This window comes from Austrofundulus limnaeus, unplaced genomic scaffold, assembly GCF_001266775.1.
Source record: "Austrofundulus limnaeus strain Quisiro unplaced genomic scaffold, Austrofundulus_limnaeus-1.0 Scaffold13, whole genome shotgun sequence".
In the NCBI taxonomy this organism is placed as follows: Eukaryota; Metazoa; Chordata; class Actinopteri; order Cyprinodontiformes; family Rivulidae; genus Austrofundulus; species Austrofundulus limnaeus.
The window spans coordinates 2,350,565-2,359,598 of record NW_013952415.1 but is presented as its reverse complement, the minus strand read 5'-3'; the positions used below and the strand labels follow the sequence as shown (position 1 = coordinate 2,359,598).

Below are 9,034 nucleotides of genomic sequence, written 5' to 3'. Positions count from 1 at the left end.
CTACTTGATTGTGACCTAACACGGCAATCAGCCAACCTAATGTCTGTCTAGCACCTCGTTTTCTCGTGCCGGAGGAGTGGCTGTAATGAAAGCAGGCTAGGGAAGTGGCGCGGAAGCGATTACATCTGCCACTCGCGCTTAAGTCCAGAGCCTTGTTTACATAACTGGAAAAWACAGGTAAGCAGTGCATCTGCACTGATTTGCCAACTGACGCTGCGTGAGCCAGGATTCTGGGTCAGTGTACGCGATGCCGTGAATGAAGCTAATGGAGCCTAATTCGGGGGGATTAAACATGAAGTAGGAGCTCAAGTGATTGTGAAGATGATTAACGCGGTGTGATTATTATCTCCTTGGGTTTAGACACAGTGGAAATAATTTCCCGGTGCATTTCACATCTCTCCTTAAGAGCGATGCAGTGAGTTTTATGGGCAGTTAAATATAGTAAATGTAATTTAGCAAAACTTCACTGACCAGTGGACGATTCAGACCCCTACCACCCTGGACACAGATCTGACTGCGGTCCATCAAGACCAAAACCTCCCACCACATGAACTGTTTCCTTTCCCTATAGACTTAAAAACAAGTCCATTGTCCTCCATTATACTTTGCATTAATGTAAGAACATTAAATGTTACACTGACGCAATTTTGGACTGATTTCAAGTGTGCACTGTAATTATGTTTATTTGCACAGATTGTTCTCAATCTGCAAGAATTTGATGTTTTTAACAGCTAGACCGTAGCTCCAACTCTTTAGTTTCTGTTAAGCTTTTTTAATTGTATCATGCTTAATTCATTTTCTATTTCTATATAAGTTATATCTACGAAAGAGGATTACAGCCACTGAAACAAATAAAATAAATCTGGCTTTTTTCTCAGAATTTTGTCTTTAATCTCAGAATCCTGAGTTTTTTCTCAAATTTCTGAGATTAAAGTCAGAATTCTGACTTTTTCCTAATTCTGAGAAAAAGTCAGAATTATTCGGGTTTTTTCAGTGGCTCTAATCCTCTTTCGTACATATCTTATCTTTTCTCTTATTAAAAAAAACCTTTCGTACTTTTGATTTTTATTCCTCATTCATGTTGTATGTTCTGGACCTCAACGTCAAATTCCTTGTATTCTTGGTCAATAAATCGTTTTCTGATTCTGATGTTAATGGTTTTCATTGCAATGTCATGACTGATCAGAAAAAAACATGGTATTAAGCAGTTAAGTGAGCAACAGACAAAAAATTAAAAGAGTGGGTATTATGCAAAATCGTGTTATGTTGTAATGTCATTCCCTCAACAAAAACATACCCAGAGTGTTGCTTTGAACCATTCATGCATATTTGAGAAATCCTTCAATCTCCTCTGGTAGCCATGAATGCTTTCTGGTACAAAACTTTTTTCTATTTTTCCACAAAGCTCCTCCCCGTAGCTGAGCTCCCACCCCACAGAGCACCCCTCCCCCAAAGCATTGTTGTAAATACTGTATGTGCTGAAGTGGGAGTGTCAGAAACGGTAGCTTCTTAAAGAGACAGAAGGCAAGTTCAAGTCATGTAGATAGACTTTGATGCAAAGTTGCATTTATTTTTGATTATATACAGCGTTTTCAGAACATGGGTAATGTATTGGGTGTAAGGGTGTAGTATTGAAGTATGTACCCGGATAATACACAATACCCCCACCTCCCTTTTAAAAAAAGTCTTGTTTACATTTTAGAAGTCTCATTTATCTCTTGTACTTGATCTGACATAGTGACCAAATAACTCACAGATGTCATAAATAAGCTATCTTTGAATCTTCCTCATCAACATTTTCCACACTAAAATTGTGTTATTGTTTGTGGAAATGAGCTGCTTGGGTACGGCACATCCACAGAAACTCCAGAGTCCAACATTCTGCTGTAAGAAAACTTATTAACAGTGAAAAACACTGAAGAGCGTTTCCATCCTCCAAGGAGGGGAAGTCCCAACGAGTTCATCCCGAGGTCAGGCTGCGTAATGCTCCGAGAAACTGCCAGAAACTGGCAAGTGGTGAATGTCAGCCTCTGGAGGCCTCAGCTAGCTTGATAAATTATAAAGTTCATGACATTATAGTTAAAATAAGTCTAAACAAGCTGACAGAAAAAGCCTCTTTTCTCTAAGGAGCTTTAAACATCAAGCTGACAATTAGAAATCAAGAGAGTTTGGAGCCTTTCAGCTGTCAGTCTTGTTTATTTTGGTGTGGAACCCGTCTTCTGCACGATCACGCACCATCAATGTTATACAGAATGATAGATGATTATTATTATTACTTATTGTTGGATCAGTCTAAAAGTTTCAAGCCAGCTGTTTTATTTCTTTGAATTTTATTTCCGGGAAGCCAGAAATACCTGCAACTCTTTTAGGAGACCTTGAGATAAATCTTTAGTTAGAGCAGCTTGTTTTTGTATTTTTCTTTAAAGAGCTATATTACCTTTACTGAAACATTTAAGGTATTTTCAAAGTATTTAAATCAAGTTAAGTTAATTTTCCAGCTAAAGCTAAGAAGGTCATCCTCTTTATGTTTTTTTTGATTATACAGTATAGATTTCGTATGGAAATCCAGACAGTGTGTGTACAAATGGTATGGAGGCTTCTGCTACCAAGCCTTCAATTTCTATAAGTGTCAAGGGTCTGAGTAGGTAATTCACTAAAGGCTCTGTGCTGTAAGTGGCCTTCAGATACAGACATCTAACTTTAAAGTTTAGATTAAGTGGTTGATGAAGAGTGCTCCTTGTTTCAGATAGCCTTAAGGTTTATTACAGTTTTTTAACAGTATCCATTTGTCATTATTACCTAATGCTTTAAAAAATGACCCTGGGAATGGATACCTGCCCAGACTCAAGATCTAATGTGATTCTCATGGTTCTGTTTTGATTAAAAAGCAGACTTATTGGAGCCAATTAGGATGAGGGTTATTTCTTGATTCACAGAGAATTCTTTCTTTATTACTGCATACCATTAGCCCCCCTCCCCCCATCCATATTTTGTCTGCATTAAGTTGTCAATTCCTGTGACATGTTTGTTTTTGAGAAAGAAAAAGCTGAATTGTTGTCATATCTTGTACAGATTTCAGCTAAACTTACATCATACTGAAATAAATAATTCAGTTTCAAGCCAGAATTATATACAGGAAACCACTTCAGATTTTTTTTTTGTTAGTTCAGGTTGTCAAACATGTGCGCAAAAGAAAAAAAAATGTAACAAGATAACAAGTTATACTTATTTGAAAAGGAATGGGAAGGAGGTGAAACTTATTTATTACACTTTTCCAAAGCTGACTAAAAATAATACATTCTTCTGTCTCCTTATTTTAAATCACACAGTAATGATTTCAGTAAGACCAGAACAATAATCACTCCGATTTTGTATTCTCTTCACTGGTTGCCAGGACCTCGGCTCTGGAACAATCTCCCACTGTCTGGGAGGTCTGCTGGGTCTCTAAATGAGTTTAAGTCTCTGTTAAAAACTCATCTGTTTAAGCAGGCATTTGAGTCTGAAGAGCAGGATCTTTAGACCAGCCTTTGCTGTTTTGTTTGATTTTATTGTTCAATTACTGTACTTTGTTCATTGTTTTTATTTTATGCTCCTCTACAGCACTTTGGTTTTTATTGTGCTTTATAAATAAACGATGATGATGATGATAATCAGTTTATCTAATAAATGACATAACACTTGCAAAAAATTCTAGACATATTCGTCATTTTTCTTTTATGTCAATATACAGTATGCCTTAGTACAGTTATAGGTAGAATTAGACTTGAATATTTTTTTGCAATGTACAAGGTTTACCATAACCTCTCAGCACTGGAGCAAGTACTCATGAGTTCATATCACTGGCATTTGGCCATTGTGTTCACGAGCAATCAGTTTTAGGAACTGCTTCAGAGTCCCGCCCCCTGGAAATGACATCATAGCAAAAAAGGGGAGTGACCTCACCTTTTCTGGGAGATTCGGCTCTCACACAGCGGAGTCCTGCAAATTTAAATGTAATGTCTGGTGTGTTGTTTTAGTGCAAGGTGTGTAACTAAATAATCCCCAGGCCAGAGCTGTTTAACTAGAAGTTTAACTGTTTAGCTGTTTAACTATAAATCAGTTAACAACAGCTCAGGTGCCAGATATCCCCTGGGTTTAGTGTGTGTGTACCAGTACAGGGGACTGTACAAGAAAATAAAAACAATCAATCTGAGGAAGCAGGCAGATTGTGTTGAATTATTATCTTTTACCTTTTTTAGTTTGTTTTTATTTTTGAATTGAATCATAAATTTGAACTGTACTAGTGATTTAAAATAAATTTAATATTAAATTAGGTAAAAGAAAAGAAAAACAAACAAAAATAATTAATTGGGGGGCGGGGCCTCATTTGCAGGCCAGACAGAAGTCACCCACAGACCAGATGTGGCCCGCAGGACACTAGTTGAATAGCCCTACCCTAGGCAGTTACTGTTCTTTTTAAAATCCCATAACTTAATGACAGTATTTTAATCAGTTAGATTAAAAAATAGGATTTCACCTTTAATAATATAAATATTCTTAACATCTGAATATAAAAGTGCATTTAAAAAATGTTAAAAATCAATAAAATATCCATCAACACCTAGCTGTGGCTGGTATTACTTTTCAAAAACTGCTACATGAAAACTGCATCCTTGAATCAAAAAAAAAAACTTCTATTATTTTAGTTGAAGACGTTTTGCTTCGGTGGAACTTTCTCGACTTAAAACTGTAGTGTGGAGTTCCAAGCTTTAAAACAGCACGAGATGCTCTGTTATACAAAGTAAAATATTTAGAAATGCTTCATTTACATAAAGGTTTGAATTAAAAGGAAAAGGACCAGTTTACTGTGGCCAGGGGAAACACCAAAGCAGAATCTTTAAATATATACTGTATCTATTTTTTTGTTTATTTATTGGTGTGATGGATTTCTGTGTCTTGAATGGCTGAAAATCTACAACAGCTCCTTGAATCATCATTTCTTTGTTGCATCTTTATTTGAGTGGCTTTTCATGTTTCTGTTTCACTGTCCTTCAGATTGTCAGACCTTGAGAGCGCGGCTGAAAAATTCTGCTTGAGAGAATATTGGAAAAATTCAGAGCCTCATACGTGGGGCTTAGTCAAATTTGACTCGCCTGGCAGTAACAGAGGAAATTGAATGAAGGAAGGTCAATGAATTCCTGCAGTGCTCGTTGAAATGAACTCAGACAGGAACAAATGCCGGGGTGTTTTAAAAAGGGAAGTGTTAAAAAAACAACAGGCAGGCACAACACAGGAGAGTGGTAAACAGATCCAGCACTCGTGAAAAACCACAATGATTTTCAAAGATGTCTCCTCAGCAAAGAGTCACTTAAACATCTAATAAAGGAAGTTTAATATTTCTCTTACTGCCTAATTTTACAACAAATCCAGAGTTTTGCAGATTAACATGAGAACGCTTTTGACCACATGTCAAAGTCAAGGCCTGTGGGCCTTTAGTTTGTTGGATAGCACAGTATTAATGTCTCAAAATAAGCTGTTTTTTAAGCCAGCACTGACCATGAACTACATCTCCCATAATGCATGTTTATACATGGGATTTCCCTCTAGTTAAGTGGGAGAGTTCAGAGTTTTTCTTTTTATATTATTTTTGTATCATTTATTTCACATTTAGCCAGTCGTACATGTAGTAACTTTCAGTGTTTATCAGAGGACGTGTTAAAGCACTGCTTCTATGCAGGAAATACCAGGTAGAACTCAGTTAGTGTTAGCGGTGCTCAGCTGTAGCAGAGAGGAGGAACGTGTCATTTCGTGTTTAGTCGAAGTTAAACAGGAAACGTCAAAATTTATTACAGATGGCCCTTTGAGGCCCACCATAAAGCTCATGTGGCCCTCAGTGACGCCCCTGCTTTAGACGTTTTTCTAATTGAGAATCTGAGTGTTTGTAGCCTGGTAAAAACCAGCTCCTTGTTCTACGTTTTTCTTCATTTAGAGGGTCTGGACTGTCGGCTATTCAGAAGCAATTTTATGCTGGAGGTGTGGCCTGTGTTGAAGTTTAAACTGATTAGAACGTATTTACCCAATCGCTAACGTCTGGCCATGATGTACGCAGTGCACCAGCTCGACCGTGAAGGAAGCTAAGCTAAGAGGCTAACCGGAAATTGTGTGCGATGTAAACAGCCATTCCCTACTGGGAAGAGAGAAGTACTGAGTTGAACAGGTGGCTGTAAATGAGTTCTGCAGGCTTTCTGAGACAAATTTAACTCATTTGGAAGCCTTGTGAACACAGACTGGCTTCATCCACTTCCTCCACTGCCATTGCTAAATTACAAGCAAACTAAAACGGTGCAGAAAATCGATGTCATCGTTCACAACTCCTCCTTCTGTTCACTGATTGGCCTGAAACTGGAGAAATCCTTGTCTATGGGAGAAATCCCAGACGGAGCAGTGAAGGCAAACTAGAATTATCCACTGGCACTTTGACTGGTGGAAAATTCAGATTTGTTTCTGTGTGTTTATTATAAGCTGCAGAATTCACGTCTGACCACAGAACTCTCTGTGACAAACAGACAAATAAATGATTGACTTTAAAAACTTGGCCTCAGAGTTTTTAAAGCTGACTTTTTTGGTGTTGGGTTGCATTCTCATTCCGTTTAACATTTCCTGTTGTCTCCAAGTCATCCCCTAATATAAATAGAGGCCAGTTCTTTCAAGGATATCTGTTCATTTTTCTGAATTACTCTTTAAATAAACTCTTTGTGGAGAAGCTGACCCACAAACAGTAAGATTATTCAAAACTAACAAAAGTGAGGTGTCCTTAAAGTTCAACAGCAGAAATTGGAGGATGCAATAAAAAAACTATTTTATCATTTAACCACTTTTGTTTTTAACTTCCAGAACCAAAACAATGAGTTTTTATTATGGCACCACTTGACAAGACTTATGTCATGAATGAAGTGGTTTCATTTGAATATTCAAATGAAACAATTAACGTGGTGCTACTTATCTTTCTACTGTTAATCATTTTCACWGCTTCAAGCTCATGAATTTTATTTTCACATTATGGGATTTTTTTAGGTAACTGCTGGGCTTTTCTCAGTTCCAATGTAATGTTTTAAATCTTCCTCATATTTCATTGTTAGATGTTTGGATTTTGTGTTGCTTTTCCAGCAGAAAGAGACATTCGGTAGCAAAAAGGTTTAACTCCACTGTTCTCACAGCGCTGAGATAAAACACTTATAGATTTATGTTCTTTGATTGGTTCTCTGGAGTGAGGGAACAAACAGCAGCTTTAATTCAGAGATTTATTTACAAAGCCTGGTCAATAGAGGGGTTAACTCTAGAGAGCTGTTTGTCACCAATTGATTCTTTATTTTCTCTCTTTTTTTTCCCTCCATTAAATAAAGTATGTATAATTGTCCTACATGTTGCTGTGAAGGATTAGAGAAGTCTTAGTGTGTATCAGCTGGAAACAAATTAATTAACCATTAATATATTTTTATTTCTTAAAAGGCTGCTGTTGGAAGAAACATTCAAACAAAGCTAACAATATGAGCTTTGTAATGAAGAGCAGAGGGTAGAGTACACAAAAGTTGCGCTCAAGTAAGAGTAGCCCTACTTAAACATATTTTTACTCAAGTTAAAGTAGTTAATTTCTTTTTCTAATGAATTTCTTTCCTTGTTAAGTTGTAATTAATTTCAATAAATTGCAAGTTGCGAAAGGCGTGGACATTTCTTTTTTTTTTGTATTGAAAAAATATCGAATTTGAGACTAAAGTATCGAACCGAACCAAATCAAGATTTCTCTGTATTGTCGCACCCCTATAAATAAATATACAGGCCTCTCAAGTTCTGACCTGAGCTTGGAGTGACATTTCAAGCTGCTGAACACTTTTAGCTTTTGGCCGTCCTAAAAGCTGCTAAATAACGTCAACGTCCAGTTTGCATATTTGGATTTTTGCCAACAATTGTGATCAGGGCTGTATGGTATGTAGGAGAAAACTGTGTAAAATAACTCTGGTGGGGGGTCAGGGGATCCTCCCCCAGAAAAATTTGAATGAATTAGACGCTATTTCCTGCATTCTGGTGTATTTTAACAAGTTTTTAAACAGACTTTTACCTACAGAAATAAACACTTGGTGTGAGATTCTATAGGTCAAGTGGAAGAGGTTCTCAAACATTTTGGGTCTGTGGACCCCTTACAAGGGTAAAAAAAACATTCCAGGGACCCCCCTCATAAAACTCATGCTGTTTTAAAAATAATTTGCTGTCATTTTATCCCTGAATTCCATGGGAATAGAAGAGAAGAGTCATTTGCAGCTGGGGTTGCTGTGTGAGGTTTTAAGTAGACTGGTAGAAGTAGCTGAGAGTATTTACTTATTTATTTTATTCTTAAAAACAACAAAGAGCATTAAAACCATCAAAGTAAATCAGTTATTGGATGAAAAAGGGGTAGAAGAAGAAAAATCATACATGTGCCCCTATTAAAAACAACTTCCTCCAATCACTAACATCATGTGAGGTCTTTGTTATAACCTTTGACCTGCAGTCCTGCTTTAAAAATAGCCGCGTTATCCCTTTATTTAACATGGCTCTGACACTGATCCAGCTGTTTGCAGGTGATGTGCTGCATGTGCAGCGTATACTTGTGAGAATATTTTTTTTAAACTATGATAAAAACATCATTCGTGCGTGCAACAGGTGGAAAGGTTTGGTCTGGTCTCACGCTGCTGCAGCTTTTTCTAACAACACGCAGCGCGGTAGGATGATTGACAGGAGCGATCGGCTTTGAATGCAGCGTGCACATGTGCAAGACTTCCATTGTTGGAATAAAAACACAAAAATAATTGGAGATGGATCTTTTTAGGCAAAGTGAGCGGTTCATCCAGTCCAGCCAGAGCGAAAAACATTGAGCTGCACATTGGTTGTTTTTAAAAAGTGTGTGTGCATTTGTGCATGTTGTTGCAGTGTAAGAAATGCAACTTGTGGCGTGTACACATCCTGAAATGCGTGTGTCAAACAGCTAATGCGTGGGACTTGAGAGCCCTGTATGTATGTC

The 9,034-nt window shown here is 37.3% G+C and overlaps 1 protein-coding gene across 1 annotated transcript in view; it reads left to right on the top strand.

Annotated features, from left to right (window-relative positions):
- The window catches only part of si:ch211-127i16.2 (probable flavin-containing monoamine oxidase A), a gene marked incomplete in the record, with an annotated part of 73,959 nt that overhangs the window by 24,117 nt on the left and 40,808 nt on the right, over positions 1 to 9,034 (top strand).